Source organism: Pelodiscus sinensis, chromosome 6, assembly GCF_049634645.1.
Source record: "Pelodiscus sinensis isolate JC-2024 chromosome 6, ASM4963464v1, whole genome shotgun sequence".
In the NCBI taxonomy this organism is placed as follows: Eukaryota; Metazoa; Chordata; order Testudines; family Trionychidae; genus Pelodiscus; species Pelodiscus sinensis.
In genome coordinates, this window is record NC_134716.1 from 114,986,533 (window position 1) to 115,006,095 (window position 19,563).

At 47.9% G+C, this 19,563-nt stretch overlaps 1 protein-coding gene across 12 annotated transcripts in view; it reads right to left on the reverse strand.

Moving 5' to 3' along the window:
• The window catches only part of MAPK4 (mitogen-activated protein kinase 4), a 157,143-nt gene that overhangs the window by 125,057 nt on the left and 12,523 nt on the right, over nt 1-19,563 (reverse strand). For 8 of the 12 annotated variants that reach the window (XM_075932669.1, XM_075932670.1, XM_075932660.1 and 5 more), the window contains one exon: nt 8,602-8,672. The exons of 2 other annotated variants lie outside the window; for them this stretch is intronic. The gene's annotated coding sequence lies outside the window, so the exon portion shown is untranslated. Of the gene's footprint in view, nt 1-8,601; nt 8,673-11,632; nt 11,764-19,563 lie in introns of all 12 variants that reach the window. 2 more of the 12 variants (XM_075932662.1, XM_075932665.1) reach the window with 1 other exon arrangement.

Below are 19,563 nucleotides of genomic sequence, written 5' to 3' on the forward strand. Positions count from 1 at the left end.
CTACTATTGGTACACCCTGCAAATTCTAGGTAGGCAAGCGCAATTACCATAACTACCCTAGCCCAGTACAATGTCTTCGTTACAACACTCGTGCAGCCCACTCAACTAGCTTAGGTTGCCCATCACTGTGCTATATCAATAGCCTTAGAGAAAGGTCGCCTGTTTTGCTACACAACAGGAACACCACAAGCAATAAACTGGACCAATATATCACCATGATTTATTATCTGTATTACTAGAGTGCCCTGGAACCACAGTCCTAGACCGGGATCCCAGTGTGCTAGATGCTATACAAACACAGAACAAAAAGACGGTTCCTGCACCAAAGAGCTTATAGACTAAGAATAGAGACAACAGATAAATACAGACAGGGGACCTACAAGTAAACAAAGACAATATTGACCAGCAGGATAAGCAGGGGCCATTTGGCATTTCATATCCTTGTTGAACTACACTCTGGGTACGACTAGATTACATGCCTCTGCCGACATAGGCTACCCGACATAGTCAATGAAGCAGGGATTTAAATATCCCCAGCTTCATTAAAATAAAAAGGCCACCACGCTGTGCCAGCTCAGCTAATCGTCGGCACAGCACGCAAGTCAAGATGCAGACTGGTCGACAAGGGAAGCCTTTGTCGACCACTCCTGAAAACCGTGTGGCTAGAGGAAGTCCCGCCCCCTCTCCCAGACTGGGCATGCGCCGAGTGCAGGGGCAGTATAAAAGACAGCAGAACATCTCAGTCTGGGTTGGCCAGCAAAGGAGAAGGACCTCCAGCCGGAGCTGCAGCTGACATTGACTCAGCAATCAAGAACTGGAGCCCACAGAGACAAATGTAACATAAACCTCGTGGAGTACCAGGGTGACTCAGCTGCCAAGGAACCGGAAGCCTGGCTGCTATGTGGAAAGCTGACCCAGCCGAAGTGGTAAGAAGTAACCCAAGGAGGGTGCAGGAGTGGCTTCTCCCCCCAGGTATCTAGGGTTACCAGATGGTTTAACAAAAAATACCAAACACCCCTCCCCCCCCCAAAAAAAAACACCAGGGAAAAAAGCTTCGCCCCGCTGCCCCCCAAACAGAATTGTTGAGCAAAAACAAAAAAAATTAAAAACAATTTTTTTACAAGGAGGCTGTCCCTTTAAGATGGCTGCCATCTTCGGCGCCATATTTAAAACCCCACAGCTCTGACCCAGTAAGCACAGGGAAGCTGTGGGCCACTGGGGGTGTGGGGATAGGAGCAGCCTTCATGAGGACTCAGCCGCACTCCTCACTCCTCTGCCCCCACCAGATGTGCTGGGAAAGAGGAAGTACTGGACATTTCACATGTTTGGTATTGCCTGTTTGTTTTTTTTTTTAAACAGGATGGAGCCCGCAAATACCGGACTGTCTAGGAGAATACCGGACAGTTGGCAACCCTACAGGTATCCTCAGTGTGTTTTGGCTGGATTCCCCGCCAACGGAGCAGCAGACCATCCTACTGCTCAAAGGATCCTGGGTTGGGACCCAGTGCAGCAGGGAAAGACCGGGTCCCCCTACACAGATGCTAACCCCAACCGCTCAGACTCTGGCTCTTAGGCAATACTGCCCTGCTATCAGGTCCCCTCTCAGTCTTCTCTTCTCCAGACTGAAGAAACAATTTTTTTCCAATCTTCCATTAGAGCTCATGTTTTCTAGACCTTGATTCATTTTTGTTGCTCTTCTCTGGATTTTCTCCAGTGTGTCCACTCCTTTCCTGAAATATGGCACACAGAACTGCACACAGCAATCCAGCTGAGGCCTACTCAGGCCCAATCCATGCCTCTGACCTGGATTCCTTTACGAGGACAGATACTGGCGGGCCTTCCAGAATTATCTTCACCAGATCTCAGACTGATTTCCCCGAGAACCCTTATTTTATACACTGGAAAAGTACCTCAACCTGCCCTGTCTTGAAGGGACCTTATCACCAGGGGCCTCAAGAGCCATGTATATGGAGCACAAACTGTCACAGGGCCAGAATGAATATAGGTATGAAGGGGGCAATAAGTGCACTAGGAGCATTCCTCCTTCCCCTCAGAGAATGTCAACAGTGCACTCTCAACCTGGGCTCTGAGTCGGGTTTGAGCCACAGCCCCCATTCTGTCCACACAGGAATCAGTCTGACTCAGTTTAGCGGCACTCTGGAGCAGGCTGTAGGACCCTGCTAGCACGCTGGGTCAAAGCCTAAGTCCAGCTGAGACAGACCCAAGCCCTGTCATTTTGCAGGGCAAATGCAGCTCAAGCTGCGGCCTGATTCAGAAGGTCTGCATAATGCAGTTAGAATGGCTGGGAGACAGGGTCAAGCAACTGTAAACCCAGGGGATGTGCACTGCTGGTTTGGAAACAGCAAGTCAACAGGCATGGGTCCCACAGCCTGGGCATCCAATGAGTGCAGACACAGTCCCAAGCACTGCACTCAGGAGACAGCTACCAGCCATGAGAGGTGGCCCCAACAGGGTAGAGAAGCACTTGCCTGGGAGAGCCAACAGCAATGGGAGTGTGAATCTCAGCTGTCCAAGAGCCCTGGGAGTAACTGTACCTCCCTCTAGCACATTGGCTCCCTCCCACCTCTGCAGACCTGTTCATCCCACAAAGGAGCTGTTGTTCTTCAAAGCCCTGCTCAGTAGGGTGCATCACTGCCCATCCTCTGGATAAAGTTCTCTGATAACAGAGAGCACAACAGGCCAATTAGAAAATCAACAGAACACCACTGGTCATCACCTACAGTTCCCAGCTTCACCCCCTTCTCCATTCCCCTCCCCAGCGCATCACTGAATTTACTACCTATCCTGGAAAACGATTCCACACTCACAGGCCTTCAGAGACAGGCCAATCCTCACTTACAAATAACCTGAAACAAATACTTACCAGCAGACAGACACAGACACACACCCCGACAAACTGTACTGCCAACTCTGTCCAAATATCTACACATCCAACACCATCACAGGACTTAACCACGTATACCACATAATCAGGGGCTCAATACAACTGAATCTTCTAATGCGATATATGCCATCAAGTGCAAGAAATGCTCCTCTGCCATGAACATTGGCCAAAATAGACAGTCTCTGCGACAACGGATAAATGGACACAAATCAGGTATCAGAAACGGTAACGGATAAAACTGTAAGAATTCCAGGGTGATCCGAGTTCTTATATCGTTTTAAATTGCTTTTAATTTTTTATGAGACTCCGTAGATACTAGATCAGATTCTTAGCTGGTACAAAGGGCAGTAGCTTCACGAACATCAGTAGAGATTTTTCCGCCCAGACAGCAGTAGAGGATCTGGCCTGCCAGTTTTATATATTTAGCTGAATACTGCTCAGTAGTATTGCTGCTACCCCAGTGTACAGTAATGACATGGTGATTTGAAAAGAGCAATTAAGGAAGGCATAATCTCAATCAACCTCTGGCCCCAGTGGGAGGTGGCGTATCCATTGCTGGCAGAGGAACTTTGCCAAGAAAACCTACCGAAGTTGAAGATTCTCTTTTCTGTGTGTCTGTCTTTATTATTTTATAAGGATGTTTTGCATTTCCACGGCACCTTTCATCTGCAGATCTTACAGTACATTACAAGGATCAAGGCAGGTTGGAGTGTAAGTATTAGGGCAGGAGAGAGCTGATTTTCTTAATATTTATCACAATAAATTGCATGTATCCCTTACATGCAAGAGGCTCACGCAGAGGATACATTTTGACATGTAATCAGTTCACATTGCCATCAGTGCTAGAACAAAGGGGCTACATCTACATTGCACGTTGTTGCGCAATATGATATGCAATTGAGGTGCAGGGATGAATATCTCCACGCCTCATTTGCATACCTAATGACCCGCCATTTTTGCAGCACGGGGCTTTTGTGCAAGAAGGAGCTGTCTACACTGCTCCTTCTCGCGCAAAACCCCCCCTCTTGTGCAGAGCCGTTCTTCCTGAAAATAAGTAGCAGAATGGCTCTGCACAAGAGAGGGGATTTTGCACAAAAAAGGAGCTGCGTAGACAGCTCCTTCTTGTGCAAAACCCCATGCAGCAAAAATGGTGCCTCATTAGCAGGGCTCGACAATTAATATAATCCACTCGTCCATGGCAAGTAGATTTTAGCCCGGCGCGGCCACACTAAGCAGGCTCACCGCCGCTTGACGAGCCCTGCTCATTAGGTATGCAAATGAGGTGCAGCAATACTCATTCCCCCCTCATTTGCATATCTTACTGTGCAACAATGCACCATGTAGACATAGGCAGGGTGTTTTAAGTCATTTCCATCATGTACCATTTGGTTCAATGGCTCTGAGCACACACCCCAACCCATCATGAAACATGGCCATCAATTTAGAAAAAGGGGGGGTCAGCTAAGCTGGGTTTGATTGCATGCCCTCTTCGCAGATCGGTACATTTTCGCACATAAATGTTAAATATACTGTTCAATACCCCAGTGAAGGAGCAGCAGAGCCAGAGGTAGAATCCAGGAAAATTCAGACTCTCAGCTTCAATCCCTAAGCAGCACTCCAAAAGACAGCCCGCCAGCCTCTCTAGTGAGTGATCAGCTTTCATACACAGGGATTGGTGCTCTATGCAAGAATACACAGACAAATGTTCTTCAGTTCAGTCTATGGGCTGCTTTCCCCTTTCGTCGGTTAAGCACTTTGCTCAAATAACATAAGCAAAAATAGGCCATAGTATTGAAAAGGAAGAAAGCCAAATTTTCCAAACCTTCATAATCATATTTCCCCCTGCTCCCCATCGGCTCTTTGGCTGGATGAGTCTCTGCACTGCCTCTGAAATTTGCCAAAATGTGTGACATTTCTGGATAATGCAAAGGCATTGCAAGCATTACAGAGTGGCATTTCCTTTACGCTTCTTCCTTCTTTTTCAATGGTGTTCAGCCCACTCTGCTTCATTTGTAGAGCAGACCTGATTAACTTTCAAGTTTGTGGTTTTTTAATCATTAGGAACCCCCTTTTCACATACGTAGGGTGGCATTTCTAATGATTTAATGAGACAGAGACCTTAAGCCTTTCAAGAATGTGGAGTCATCTTTGCACTTTGATACATATATAATGAGGTCTTTCAAGCACTGTGCTCATTCCTACCAATTACATTCACAGTGCTGATGAACGTTCATGTCTGTGCTACTGTGATAAAGTTCAGTAGAGTGGCCTTGGTAGTATTTGCATTTTGCTAACGGGTTAGCATTTATCACAGCTTTGAAGAGAAACAAGGAAGGTGAGGAAGTATCTTTTACTTGGACCAACTTCTGTTGGTGGAAGGCACAAACTTTGGAACCTCACAGAGCTGCTCTTCCAGTCTAGGGAAAGAAGCAGAGTTGGAGATAAATGCAAATGGTGCAGATTGTTAAGGTGAAGGGCAATGCAAGCTGGAAGCAGTCAGTTAAGAAGTGGACAACTGGGGAGGGGGGTTAGATTTGTTACACATAAAGGGTTCAAGTTCCCAGGTTCACCTTTCGAAGGTGTAAAGATTTCCTCTGAGAACAAGTACTGGAAGATCAGGCATGGTGTGATGATTTTATGAAACATTTCAGAATGATCAGTCTTGGGTTTTGCTCTGTCATTCCTCTCCCACTCCCATCTGGTCCATTTCTCCTACTTCCCTTGCTCATTCACTGTTCCTAGAGACATTCATCACCTGCACATGCAGGCATATTTAGCACATAGCTGTGCAGCTTCTTCCCACCAGGTGGCTCAGCTTCAGGATCTAGCGCAAGAAAGTACTTTCCTAACCACCCAAGTGATCTTATAACAACCCAGCGTAGCCTCGCCCAGGGGCAGGCAAAATACAGCCTGCGATAGCCCGCCACCCCACCAGATCCAGCCCCCCACCATCCCACAGCCCAGTGGGGACATTGGGCAGGTTTCCTGTCTGCCACACCCCCACATACCACTCAAAGCAGCAGGCTGTGGGGGGCCACGTGCTCTCTGCATGCCCCTGGTGGGGAGGGGCTTTATGCACTGCTCCCATTGGTCAGTTTCTAGCCAATGGGAACTGCCCGGGCTATGCTTGCAGTGCAAGCAGCCCACGGAGGACTCCTGCCCCGCCAAGGGGTGCATGATGCACAGAGAGCACGTGTCCCCCACAGCCAGCTGCTGAGTGGTGTGCAAGGGAGCAGCAGGCCAAGAGCCTGCTTGAAGGTCCTGCTGGTCTGCTGGCCAGGAGACATGTAAAGCAAGCACCTCCCAGCCAAACCCTGCACCTGGCAACCCAACCCCTCATTCCCTCCCAGCCCTCTGACGCCCTCCCACCTGCAACCCTGCCCCAAGTCCCTCTGCAACCCCACTCCTGTATCAATACTCCCTCCCAGATGCTGCATTCCAACCCTCTGCTCAAAGTCACAACTCCCTCCTTCCCTAGGACACAACCCAAACCCCTGCACCTCCTCCTGTACCCCTTACCCAGGTCACAACTTGCTCCCAGAGCATGCACCCCCTCTTGCACCCCTTTTCCAGGTCAGAATCCTCTCCTGCATACATCCCCCCCAGACTTTACACCCCAATCTCCTGCCTCAGGTCACAACTCCCTCTTGCACCTCCATCCCAGACCCCCCGCCCCCACCCCCACACACACACTTCCTCCACAAATATCAGGAAGAGTGCTGTTGTGTAAAACTTACATCCTGTCCAGTGTAATGTGAATGTAACTTTGTATTTTAAGTCATGTCAGTTTCAGCCACTGTGAGTCACATCGCTTTCTGCTATTGCAAGCCATGTAATTTTCATGTAATGTTTCAAGTTCTGCAACTTCTTGAAAGCTTAGTAACTTCCACTATTGCTTGTGCAATCTTTAAGCTTTGTAACATTCTATCCTATGACAAGGACGTTCCTGGATGTGTATGAATGGTGAGTGGGCTGTGCCTTTGTGGAAAGGAGCCATGAGGCTACAGGGAGGAGCCAGAGCTAGGTGGGGTCTGATGTAATCTTTGCTCGCACATGAGAAAGGCAAGAAATGGGGGTGCAGTGAAGAGGAGAAGAAGAAATGAATATGCATCAGGAGAATGAAATCCGGGAGGGTCTCTTGGTGAGTGACACAGGAAAAGAACTCGGTGTATGTGATGGGGCCACCCAGCTGAATAAAGGCAAGAGAGCCTACAGACCACGGGGCGTACGATCAACTTGCCAATCCAGATTGGTGACTGCAGGCAGACACACTGGACCCACCAGGCTTGGCTTCTTCTGCGCTTTCCACACAACTCAGAGTGCATGAGTGTCTGAGTCTATGCACGTGTGTGTGTGTGTGTGTGCGCGCGCATGTGTGAAAGAGTTCCATTCCCTTTTCGCTTGATCCAATAGCGGCACTGAATACATCAGAGTAAGTGTAACCAGTTGCTCTCCAGTGAAATCTGGTAACGAGTGCAGCCCTTGCCCACTTACCAAATTCTTGGTGTGTGTGTCCCCCCGCCTCAAAAATTATTGCCCACTTTTGACCTAGCCCCACTGTCCATCTCCCAAATTGGCTGGGACAATAAGAAAGCAGCACTCCTAGCCCTGAGTGGAAGTGGAGATTTTCCAATCCATAAATCTTGCCAGGTCACAGGGAGGCAACTTTCATCTTAGAATAGGCTCCCAGGGAAGGTCTGTGAATCTAGTAATAGCCAGTAGGAACAACTGGCTTTGACGCAACATTGTTCTCTAAGAGGGGACGCTCTGGAAAAAAGAGTTTGTTCTCTGCTGAAGTCAGTGAGTGTTAAGATACAGTCTGTATTTTAGATGATCTGATATTGGCTTTAGGTTTCCTGTACCTATTGTTCCTGGCTTATTTCATCACATTCCTTGCTTCTCTGAGGTTACTGCAGTACTCTAAGTGAATCCATCTTTGCTTTCACATGTCTCTGAAACATGTCCAACAAATCTATTTGCCTATTGTAACAAATCCATAGTCACTCACGGCTTGGTGGTTTGCGCTACAGTACACACCATGACCACTCAGAACTGGACAGAACCATCAGCAGTAGAACAGATTCTCCTGCTCCATCAGCATAGGCCTCTACTTCTTGGCACTCAGGAAAAATCTCCAAAATCTACTAGTAGTAAACAATCTGCAATATACAGAGGAGTACTTCTCACCTCATGTAGTAGAGGACAGATGTGCACAAGGCAGTTCGTTACACTACTAGCAAATGATAGAAAAGATTAGATGTTTTCTAAAGCGGATACAATCTGGAATCGTAAAAAACAAAAGATAGATTAAAGGCTTCCCTCTTCCCTGAATTGCATGAAGCAGAAAGAATGGCAACAATGTCATAAACATTAAGTCAAAGTTTCAGGGTAACGGCATCTTTAACCACCCCGCTGTAGTCTGCTTCAGGAATGCTCTCTCAAGTTCTCAGGCTGTTAGCTGCCAACTTTCTCTGGATGAGGATCCGTGTTCTCTTCCGCCAGACCAGGGATTTAGAATGCAGTCCCCTTGCATCTTCTTGAGCAGGTCTGACTAACATCCAGCTCTCTGCTTTTTCTCCAAGAGCTAGGACTAGTGTGAGTTAGTGGTTACGGGTGACTCAAACAGGTCTTCCAAAGCAAAGTACCTTTATTTAAGGACAAAGGCATACACAGCAAACAACAGCGTCTAAACATACCTAAAGCACATACGTATGGAGGACCTGGCACGTTCCTGTCTTTCCAACTGTTCAGCAGAGTGGCGTCCTCCCTGGGAAAAAAGACCATGTCTGTTTATTAAGTCAAAAAAGGTCAGATTAAACTCAGATTTATGACAGACGTTAGGTGCCTGTTGGAACCAGTATACTTCTCTAGAGCTGTTTAAAGTCCCAGCAAGGCAAACAGATGGACACAAACATAGTTTTCTTAGTTCCTGGAGGAACTGTAATTCTCCCCCCATGGAGCTGAATTTAATCCCAAACCCACAAGGATGTAGAAAGCATCCCTCAGTGGAATACAACACGGTTCTCACAGATACAGCATGTGGCTGCAACGTCTGTCACAGAAACTCCCTGAAGGGTACTTAGGGCCAGTTTCAGCATTTGCACAGACATCTGTGACAGGGTCTTACACTGGAGTCTACAGGGGACCGTACAGCACACAGACAAGTGCTCAAGGAAGAACAAGAGCTGCTCTTCAGTCCCTCCAGGGGAAGGGGGACAGGCCTTCAACTGGTCAGTTCCTCCCGGCCCATTACTCTCACTTGTACATTGGGATCAGCCTCACTTGAGGCAGATCCAGAAGAGCCATAGAGCTGCCATACAGCTTCAGTATCCCTCTAGGCACACATTTGCCTTTGCATTTTAGCACTGGCCTTCTCACAGCACAAAAGGGTTTTACTGAAGTCTTGACACAGAACATACTATGTAACTTTCCAAACTTTCCACTGGCCTGGATGGCCCAAGAGGCGAGCTAACAGATGACATGGCCTTTCATCTGCAGGTGGCTGGCTCCAATCCAGCTCAGCTGTAAGTGACTGTCCTTACAGGGGATGGCTGTTGACGGGCCCACATGAGGGCGGTTTCCTGGACTCAGACTAGTTCCCCCTGGGTGCACCACACACGAACACCACTAATTGGCCCCACTTGGCATTTGCAGTTAAGAGGCCTGGACCTGAATAGACGTGATGAGACCGAACTGCCAAATCCCATCTAGAAGCATTTGCTTCACACCAGGCAACTGCCTGGGATACCAATACAGGACACACGCTGTGCTTGTTTGTTGAACCAACACATATCACTAACATTAAAATTCACTCTAACATAGGAAGAAGAGCCTTTATCACAGACTAGTGCTAGAGTCCCAGAAATCAGGAGCATGGTATCCCTACAGACCCTTCAGGCAGAGAAAGAGCCAATTCAGTGGTGGAGCCCATAATGGGTATGTTCGGACAACAGGCAGCAGGAATTTCCGCCACACGTAGCTTGTTCAAGAATGCCCTGGGTGCAGCAGAACATTTTTCTCTGGTATCTTAGGAGCAGCAAACCAGGATAACTCAGCAAATGAAAGAGCACTGTACAACTCTTGCACTCCTAATTCCCGTTCCTCACCGCTTTGCTGAGACACAGACCATGCTAAACCTGGCCTTTCACTCCTGCCATCTCCAGAAAGACTCACACAGTGGTGACTAATTGTTAAAAGCTTTTACTGGAGCTCTGCTTCCGTCATCTCACCTCGCAATGAACCTGCCTGTCTGTCCTGCAGCTCAGAAGATCTTCCCAAAACAGCACCAGCGAGTAGAACTCAGATTCATCCTTGAATCAGTAGCTGCAGCAAGGAGCTGGGATTTGCACATGGCTTTCAAGCACAAACTGACCTGTGCTTTGTCCCCCTCCCCCACCCCCATATCTTATCCTATGGAATCTAAAAGATATTCTCAAGAACCACGGGAAGCTCACAATCAATTTGGGGAAAATACACCCTCCCCTTTCCAAAGATGGCACGTGGAAAAAAAATAATTGAAACGATCTAATTCCCCAAGGTGGCCAAAGCAAGATTGTTCTCTATGGTATGCAGTTTGAAGGCTCCTTGGGGCTGAGACTCTGGGTGGAATCCTGGCCCTCCACAAGCCAATGGAAGTTTTGCCATGGACTTCAGGTGAAGACAGGATTTTGCCCTATAACTTCTTACCTGTCTGTAAGGCACTTAACCCTTTGCTGAGGATATACCAACAATTACAATCACAAGGTAAATTTGAGAGTATACTGCATTAGGTAATACAATTTAACGCCTCTACTGGGAAACTATTTTACTGCCTGATAAATATAACTATTAGGAAATTCTTCTTAATCATCAGCCTAAACCATGCTCTAAATGGTATTGTGGGCGATATTACAGACACGTGCAATCTCTTTGCAACCACTGTATCAATTTTATACATTTCACCTGTATCTCAGTAATCCACAGATTGTATACTGGTTCCATGCATGAGGGTTAAGGAGCTTCCTCTAGAAACTAAAATCAGCCAGGGATAATTACTGCAGATCCTGGGCCAGAGAAACAACTTCAGACAAGTACCATCTCTTGGTGAGAACATACTGCTTCAAACTGCATTCAAGAGACTCAGGAAAGAAACAAAACTTGTGGGCTTGTTGCCCGTCTCTCATTTCGATCAAAAGAACCTAACATGAGACGGTAGACCCTGCTGGAAGAATCTGAAAGACTCTGAAATCTACCAGATTCCCCAGGTAAAAGATGGCTGACTTCTGGTAAACCTAGCGCACGCACATGTAGATTGTTCATTGTTTTATGAAGTATTTTCGCCAACATGCTTTTGTTCTATAATAAACGTACTGTGCTCTGCAAAAGCTGGTGGATCATGGAGACATGCTGTCAGAGCTGTGTGAGCAAGAAAGCAAAACTTTGGGGTTTAGACTAAAGGACAGACCTGTGGGGATAAACACAGTGAAGTGCAAGGGAACTGCAAGCATAAATCCTCCATCAGAAGGGAAAAGGATGTGGACCCTAGCCCCGTCAGAGGTGAGGCCTGTGGATCTGAGCTGGTGTAATTCAAGAGACAAAGGGGATAAGAGGTGCTGTTAGCCTGGTAACCGTGACAGGCATCATACACAAGTGTTACCCCACTTTAAAGTGTCAAGTCTCGTTAGACGTCCAATAGGGAAGTGTCAGACAACACTAAAAACCAAGCTAGTCAGCTATTTCTGCACCTACCAGGGCAAGTGCCAATGGAATGGTCAAACCATTCATTGCCGGAGGACCTGTGAGTGTGTCAGCATATATATTCTGTACGAGGCATATATCGTTCATCTCCAGGATGCAGTCACACCTCACTCTCAATTGCCCTGCAAACAAATGGAAAATAAATGCATGGGACTGACAGACAGTGTGACAGCTCCTTAGCAATGTCAGACTGGCCAAGATACCAGTGCTGCAGCCATGTGAAAAGAAAAAAAGGCCAAATTCTACCCTGACTTACAGAATGTGGGCAGTTTACTGAAGGAGCTGGGCTGAACAGGCTGCATGTGAGTCTAGAGATTTTTGTAAGTAGATGTGAACACACGATGGAAGACCGAAGCAAGAGATGGAAGAAACTGGGTAGCTGTGCCCTTTTGGAAAAATTAGGATCTGACTGGGGTGCCAAGCTGTTAAGAATGTGGTCTTTCTACGCAGAATTGCCCTTACTATCGTACACACTCCCATTGGGCTCAGGGAGCCTGTATAGCGTATAGTAAGACACTTGGGAGGATTAAGCCCCGAATTTCTGTAAAATGCTGTTGAAGCAAAGAGCTCGGTGCTTGGGGAGCTGTTCTGACCAAGTACAGGCAGTCCCCGGGTTACGTACAACATAGGGACTGTAGGTTTGTTCTTAAGTTGAATCTGTATGTAAGTCGGAACTGGTGTCCAGATTCAGCCGCTGCTGAAACTGATCAGTTTCAACAGCGGCTGAATCTGGACACCAGTTCCGACTTACATACAGATTCAACTTAAGAACCCCAGGCGTCCCCAAGTCAGCTGCTGCTGAAACTGATCAGTAGCTGATTCCAGGAAGCCCGGGGCAGAGCAACTCTGCCTCGGGCTTCCTGTAGTCAGCCGCTGGTCAGTTTCAGCAGCGGCTGACTTGGGGACGCCTGGGGCAGAGCAGCTTGGGTGCTGCTGGGTTGGTCCAGTAGCGCGGCTGCTCCTCGGCGCTACTGGACCAACCCAGCAGCACCCCAGCTGCTCTGCCCCAGGCGTCCTGATTCAGCCGCTGCTGAAACTGATCAGCAGCAGCTGAATCAGGACTCCTGGGGAAGAGCAGCTGGGGTGCTGCCGGGTTGGTCCAGTAGCGCCAAGGAGCGGTGCTGCGGGACCAACCGGCAGCGCCCCACCTGCTCTACCACAGGCCCCGGGCTTTGCTCCACATCTCCCTGGTCTTCCGGGGGGGGGGAGGCACTAGCTGAGTCCCCCCCCAGCAGACCAGGGAGACGCGGAGCAAAGCGGCGGAGGACCCGGGCCGGACCGCGGCGCTTCCAGATCAGCTGGAAGCGCCGCGGATCCGGCTCCGGGTCCTCCGCCGCTTGCTCCCCGTCTCCCTGGTCTGCTGGCTCCCCCAGCAGACCAGGGAGATGGGGAGCAGCTTTTCTCGCCCCGGAGGAGGCGGGCGGCGGGACCAGGCGTCCCACCGCTCCAGTCCTCCGGGGCGAGAAAATCCCCGTTCGTAACTGCGGATTCGACGTAAGTCGGATCCGCATAACTCGGGGACTGCCTGTACAGAGCAGAAATATCACACCACTACCTGAGAAATGCAGCCTTGCTCTGAAAACAGCAGAAATTTCAGCTTATGCAGCTGACAGAAGCCACAAGCAACTCCCTTTAACAGCAGAGTCCTGGCTCTTAGAGCAAAGAGCTCTAAGGTACTCTTAGGCTGAGCAAAGACCTCAAAGGTACTCTGTGGCCAGCAAGCAGATTTCCAGACACTGACAGGCAGATGGGGAAAAGCTTTTCATAGCCAACCATCTCCGAACAATCAGCATGATATCATTTAAAATGGGATGAAAGTATCCAACTCCCTCAAACTCAGCAGTTCAGCTTGGAGGAGGAGGAGAGAAGAGCAGAGGGAGAGGGCCTGACGGCTCTCTGTAAACAGGCCACACCACTTATTTACATCAACCAAGGCCTGAAAACACATACACTGCAAAAGTTGAGTGAGATCCTAGAAATAATCCCACAATCAACAAGATTCCCAAGATTTCCTAACCCCTCTAATCCAGCACCTTGCCTTTTGTGGTTGCCAATACCATTTCAGAGGGAAAGATTTAAAAAAACAAATTCATCTACTCTACTGTGCAATTACATGGGAAAATACTTTTGTGACCCCTGAAAGGGATCCCTTTGCACCCTGAAGGATGAAATTTAGTTACCCGTATTATCTTTGTTTAGATAGCTAATTGTTCCAGGGATGTTAGTTACCATGTAATTAATGCTACTGCAATATCAGGTGTAATCAAAAACTGGTTTGTTCAGAAAACTAAAAGTGACAGTAATCGATGGAAACCCATAATTGTTGGCTACCCCCCCCCCCCATCCCCAACACCAACACTATATACTGGCTCTGAGCATACCTGGTGTACATGAGGGAGACTGAGAAGATGACCAAGCTAGTTCACTTTTTAGTAGGGAGATTCTGGATGGCTTAGGGTAGATGATCCTTTTTCCTCTCTTCCTGCTTACCCATGCCAGACCCCTTCCCTGTGGTGGAGAAGGGCTCCAATAGGATATGATGTGGGATGGGAAGCTTGTTAGCACGAAACATGGTTCGGGACTGACAAAAAGTTATTGTTACCGGATGGCAAAGTTGACTGCGTGATAGGGGTCTGCGACACCCAGGCTGAATGCCCAGCTATGCCACAGATTTCCTGTGCAACTTTGACCAACTCCCTAGAGGGAAAACATTTTCAAAAGCACTTAAGTGACATAGGCATATGGGTCCCATTTTCCGAAGTGACTTGGGAACTCAGAGGTCCAAGTCTGGATGACTTTCAGTGAGTCTCAGTCCCCTAAGAGCTCAAGTTGCTTTGGAAAATGGGACTTAGGGCACTACATCCCTTGGGCACTTCTGAAAATGTAAACACTGGGGTCTTCATACCTCAGGTCCCCATCCATAAAATGAATATGGTGCATCCTTAATTAACAGGTGTGATAGCACAATGTGTATTTCTGATCATGGGACAACCATATACTATAGTGATGGGAGTCAAATAAGTACCTAAGTAGATGGCTATTTGGTAGCCTATTTGGTGAACCAAGTTAGTGGTTTCAGTCCAGTTCTTCATTCCACAAATCATACTCACAAATGCCTCTCCGGGGCATAAGCATCTTGCACAAAACAGGGGTTTTGCGCAAAAGACTCCATCCACACTGCTTGTTTTTGCACAAAAACCCCTTGCACAAAAACGGCTTGAATAAATCATGCTAATCAAGCACTGCAATATGCTAATCTGCGCTTCATTTGCATAGGCAAAGCCGGCAGTGTAGACGTAGCCTCCATGAATTTTGAAGCTGTGACAGGCTAGGAGAAAATGAGTGTGAAGATGTAATAAGATAAAAAGAAAGATCCCATGCTTACACAAACAGAATAAAAAATTAAAGCAAAATTAAGCATCTGATTTTCTCCAGCAGTGGTACTGCTAATTGCAACAATATTTTCCGCATGCTCTTAGGCCATAACCATGGGATTTCACGCTACTTCATAATACTAAATTGTAATCTAATATACAAAGTAGAAATACTTGTTGTGGTTCATTGTGCCTGCAAACCATGAGGGGCAAATAAATACTATGATGATAATAAACAATGAATAATCAATAAAGAAACTAATAAACCAGCCCGTAAATCTTTTGGCAGAAAAGCCAGTGGGAATTCCAAAGTTTTATATTTTTGGAAGAGCTACAGAGTGTCTAATGTTTCAGTACTACTTTCAGCATGATGTAAAATACAGTATTACTGAACTGGTCCCACACAGATCCAGAAAAATTGAGGTTCTACTCTTCCTATATTAGTTGTAGAAACAAGCATAATCTAATTCCAGTTTGGCCATTCCCAGGTGCTCTGCAATGCCTTAGTGAAAGCTGAGTAAGCGCCAAGGCCAAGCTAAGTCTCTTCAAAAGGAGTATTTATTCCAGTGATTCTCAACCTTTTGGGCTCAGGAGATGAGATCCATTTGTAAAGGTTTATGGCCTGTTGTGACCCACTAAATAGTCTGGTGGAGACCTTGTGGTGGTTTGAGTGAGATCCTACTCCCTGGGGGGATTTGGTCCTAAACAGTACTCACCCCTCAGTGATGGCTCCTGCAGCCCCTGTGCTGAAGGCCTTGCTTGGGTGACTTCTGGCTCTGGGGTTGCAGCAACACCCAGGTTTGGCCCTCAGTCTTGACCAAATTTGTGCTAATGGAGCTGTGATCTGGCTCATGGGGTTGCAGTGCTTCACTTATATTTGGCCTACCAGGACTCGCATCATCATGCCAGCTGGGCCAAACCTTAGTAGAGCTGGAACCCCAGAGGTCACAATGCCCAGTGCGGGGAACCGAGCCCAGCCACAGGACCTTTAGAAATGTTCTGGTGACCCAATTTTGGCACTCCACCCACGGGTTGAGAACCATGACTTATTCCTTTGCTCAAGCCTCTTGCAGGTCTGTGACCGACTTAAATCGCCGCTTCATTTAAATTTACATGGCTGCCGCGCTGAGCCGACAAACAGCTGATCAGCTGTTTGTCGGCTCAGCGCGGCAGCCACGTAAATTTAAATGAAGCAGCGATTATTTAAATCGCCGCTTCATTTTACTATGTCCGGTACCCTAATCTACATGCCTCTGGCGACAGAGGCATGTAGTCTAGACGTACCCTTAAATTCCACTTAACCCTCCTTGGAGGACTTAAATGGAGTATGGGCCATTGCATAAGGCAAATTCCATTTTAAGTCAAAAACATATCCTTAATCAGGCAAAACATACTCAGTGAGTTGTAGATCTAGAACACCTTCTATCCAGGGATCTGAACGTTCTTTACAAACATTAACTGATCCTCACAGCAGCCCTGTGCAGCAGGAAAATAGCATCCTCGTTTAAAGATGTATAAAGACAAATGGAGGTCAAGGGCAAAAACTGGCACACAGTAGATGCCCAAACAGAAGTACAGGCAGTCCCCGGGTTACGTACAAGATAAGAACAAACCTACAGTCCCTAAGTTGAATTTGTATGCAAGTCGGAACTGGCTTCCAGATTCAGCCACTGCTGAAACTGACCAGCAGCTGACTACAGGAAGCCCGAGGCAGAGTTGCTCTGCCCTGGGCTGCCTGGAATCAGCCGCTGATCAGTTTCAACAGCAGCTGAATCTGGACACCTAGGACAGAGCAGCTGGGGCGCTGCCGGGTAGGTCCCGGCAGGGGCGGCGCTGCGGGGACCAACCGGGCAGCACCCAAGCTGCTCTGCCCCAGGTGTCCCCAAGTCAGCCGCTGCTGAAACTGATCAGCGGCTGATTCCAGGAAGCCCGAGGCAGAGCAACTCTGCCTCGGGCTTCCTGTAGTCAGCCGCTGATCAGTTTAAGCAGCGGCTGACTTGGGGACACCTGGGGAAGAGCAGCTGGGGTGCTGCCCGGTTGGTCCAGTAGCGCCACGGAGCGGCGCTGCAGGACCAACCCAGCAGCCCCAGCTGCTCTACCCCAGCCAAGAAAAGCTTGGTCTGCTGGGGGGCGCACTAGCTGCGCCCCCCAGCAGACCAGGGAAACCCGGATGGCGGGACCGTGGAGATGCGTCGCGGTCCCGCCCGCATCCTCCCCAGCTTTGCTCCGTGTCTCCCTGGTCTGCTGGGGGGTCTCCAGGAAGACGAGGAGCAAAGCCGCGGAGGGGCTCGGGCAGCAGGGCAGCCCAGGAGCTTCTGGGCTGTCCTGCTGCCGGCTTCCGCCGAGGCTTTGCAAAGCCACGGAGGGGCTCAGGCAGCCGGCAGCCCAGGCGCGCCTGGGCTGCCGCGCTGCCCAAACCCCTCCGTGGCTTTGCTCCGCGTCTTCCTGGTCTGCAGACCAGGGAGACGCGGAGCAGCTTTTCTCGCCCCGGAGTACACGGGCAGCGGGACCGCGAGGTCACGCAGTCCGTGTCCTCCAGGGCGAGAAAAGCCCCTTTCGTAACTGCGGATCCGACACAAGTCGGATCCGCGTAAGTCGGGGACTGCCTGTACTCTGAATTACAAATGTTAATGAAAAGTGTTTCAACTCCTCTGAAATTCAGGGCCCTTATTTAGGTGTCTAAATATGCTATTGAGTTCTTCACTTGAACACACAAGTTTGGAAGTTTTGCTCATGTAAGTTGCCCACCCCACAAAGGTAGAACCATAATCATAACTCCAAAATCCTAGCTCCCTGCTCTTAACACAAGGTCACAAATTCCTTTTCTTTGTTTTAAATAGATTTTAAAAAAAAGTGTAAGTGAGATCACAGTTGTATTTTTACATACAGAGGCTCTGGTCCTTTGCACAGGATTTATTCCAGGCTATCGTCTGCTCTCTGGCTCAGTAAGTGATTTATTTTTATACATTAAATAAGGTAAACTGGCTTGTGTCATCTAGTGATTTAAATCTCCCTGAGCGTAAAGGTTTCTCTGCTTAAACACCTCTCTGAATAGGAATGCACCATGAGACATCTCTGCCTCTAGCAAAGGTATTTCAATACCCAAGGGAACGGAACTGGTTGAGGTTGTTTGATATGCTCATTACTCTGTTTCCTTTAGTCTGACCAGTGGGGAAGGAAGGGCATTTGAGTGGAGTTCAGTTGCTTGGCTCACAGCCAGGCTGAATATCAGGACAAGGGAAGAGTGTATGGGATGACATTTCAAAAAAGGACATTTTCATTATCAAGAGCATTGGGCCCAGTCTTCAAGAGGCTGAGGTCCTGCTGAGGACAACAGGAGTGGAGAATGTTCAGCATCTATTAGAAGACTCTCAGCACCATGTGGAACTAGGTCATTGTTAGTTGTGATGGGTAAACCAGAGAGAGCTGAGAAGGATAGAGTCACATTCTCAGAAATGTCCATATCACCTGTCTCCAAAACAAGTTGGAGACTTCGTAAGAAAAGGCTCGCTCATGAGACTCCTGGTATTTCTGGCTACTTATCTGCTAGAACATTACATAGCACAGACATATGATGAACTAGATGGATTTGTGAGAAAGAGACACCCAAGTGTTTCAGAGCCCCCAAAAAAGGTTTGGTTCTAATAATGGACCGTGGCTCAATTTGAGGGAAGGCTGCAGGTGGGAGAGGGACTTAGAACTGGTTTGCCCAATTCTAGGGCTACTAACGTCAAGGACATGAGCCCAGAACCTGAAAAGTATTTAGGCACCTAACAATGAGAGTTAGGAACATAATTAGTCACATAACAGTGGATTCAGGATCTGAGCCACTGTTATGAGTACAGTCAAGTGCCAGTGGGAGCATAATACATGGTGTGAAGGCTTCAAAGTTATGTCTAGGCTGCAATTAGACACCCACAGTTGACCTGTGCCAGCTGACTCAGGCTTATGGGGCTGGGCTAAGTGGCTGTTGATTGCAGTGTAGATGTTCCAGCTGGGAGTGCAGCCTGATCTTCCACCTTACAGGGACCTAGACCTTGGGCTCCAGTCAGGTCCAAACATCTGCACCACAATAAAACAGTCCCTTAGCCAAGCCCCATGAGCCAACAGACCAGCCATGGGTTTTTAACTGCAGTGGGACACATGCCTGAGGAGTGTAGGTCGTGCTAGATAGACAGGAGCAAATATAGTGGTCCACAAAAAGTAAGTGAAGGACATAATACATTGCCAAAGCATGCACTATTGGAATAAAAATTAACCCAGCTAAAAGGTTAGTAACCTAGGTACTCTGGGGAGGAGAACCCTATGATTTTTAACACTGCTATTTATTCAAGCTACATCGGTCTAATTTTAAGGTGGACGCATACCAGTGTATTATCTAAGTGCTGACTTAAACTACATCATGTGCTCATATGAGATTCACTTCAGTGAAGGACAGTAAAACCTGGACATTTGCCACATGCAGCATTAAACAGAACAGTTCACATACTCTCATGTCAGAATGATTTATAACAAAAAACAAAATAAATCAAACCCAGAACTAACAGA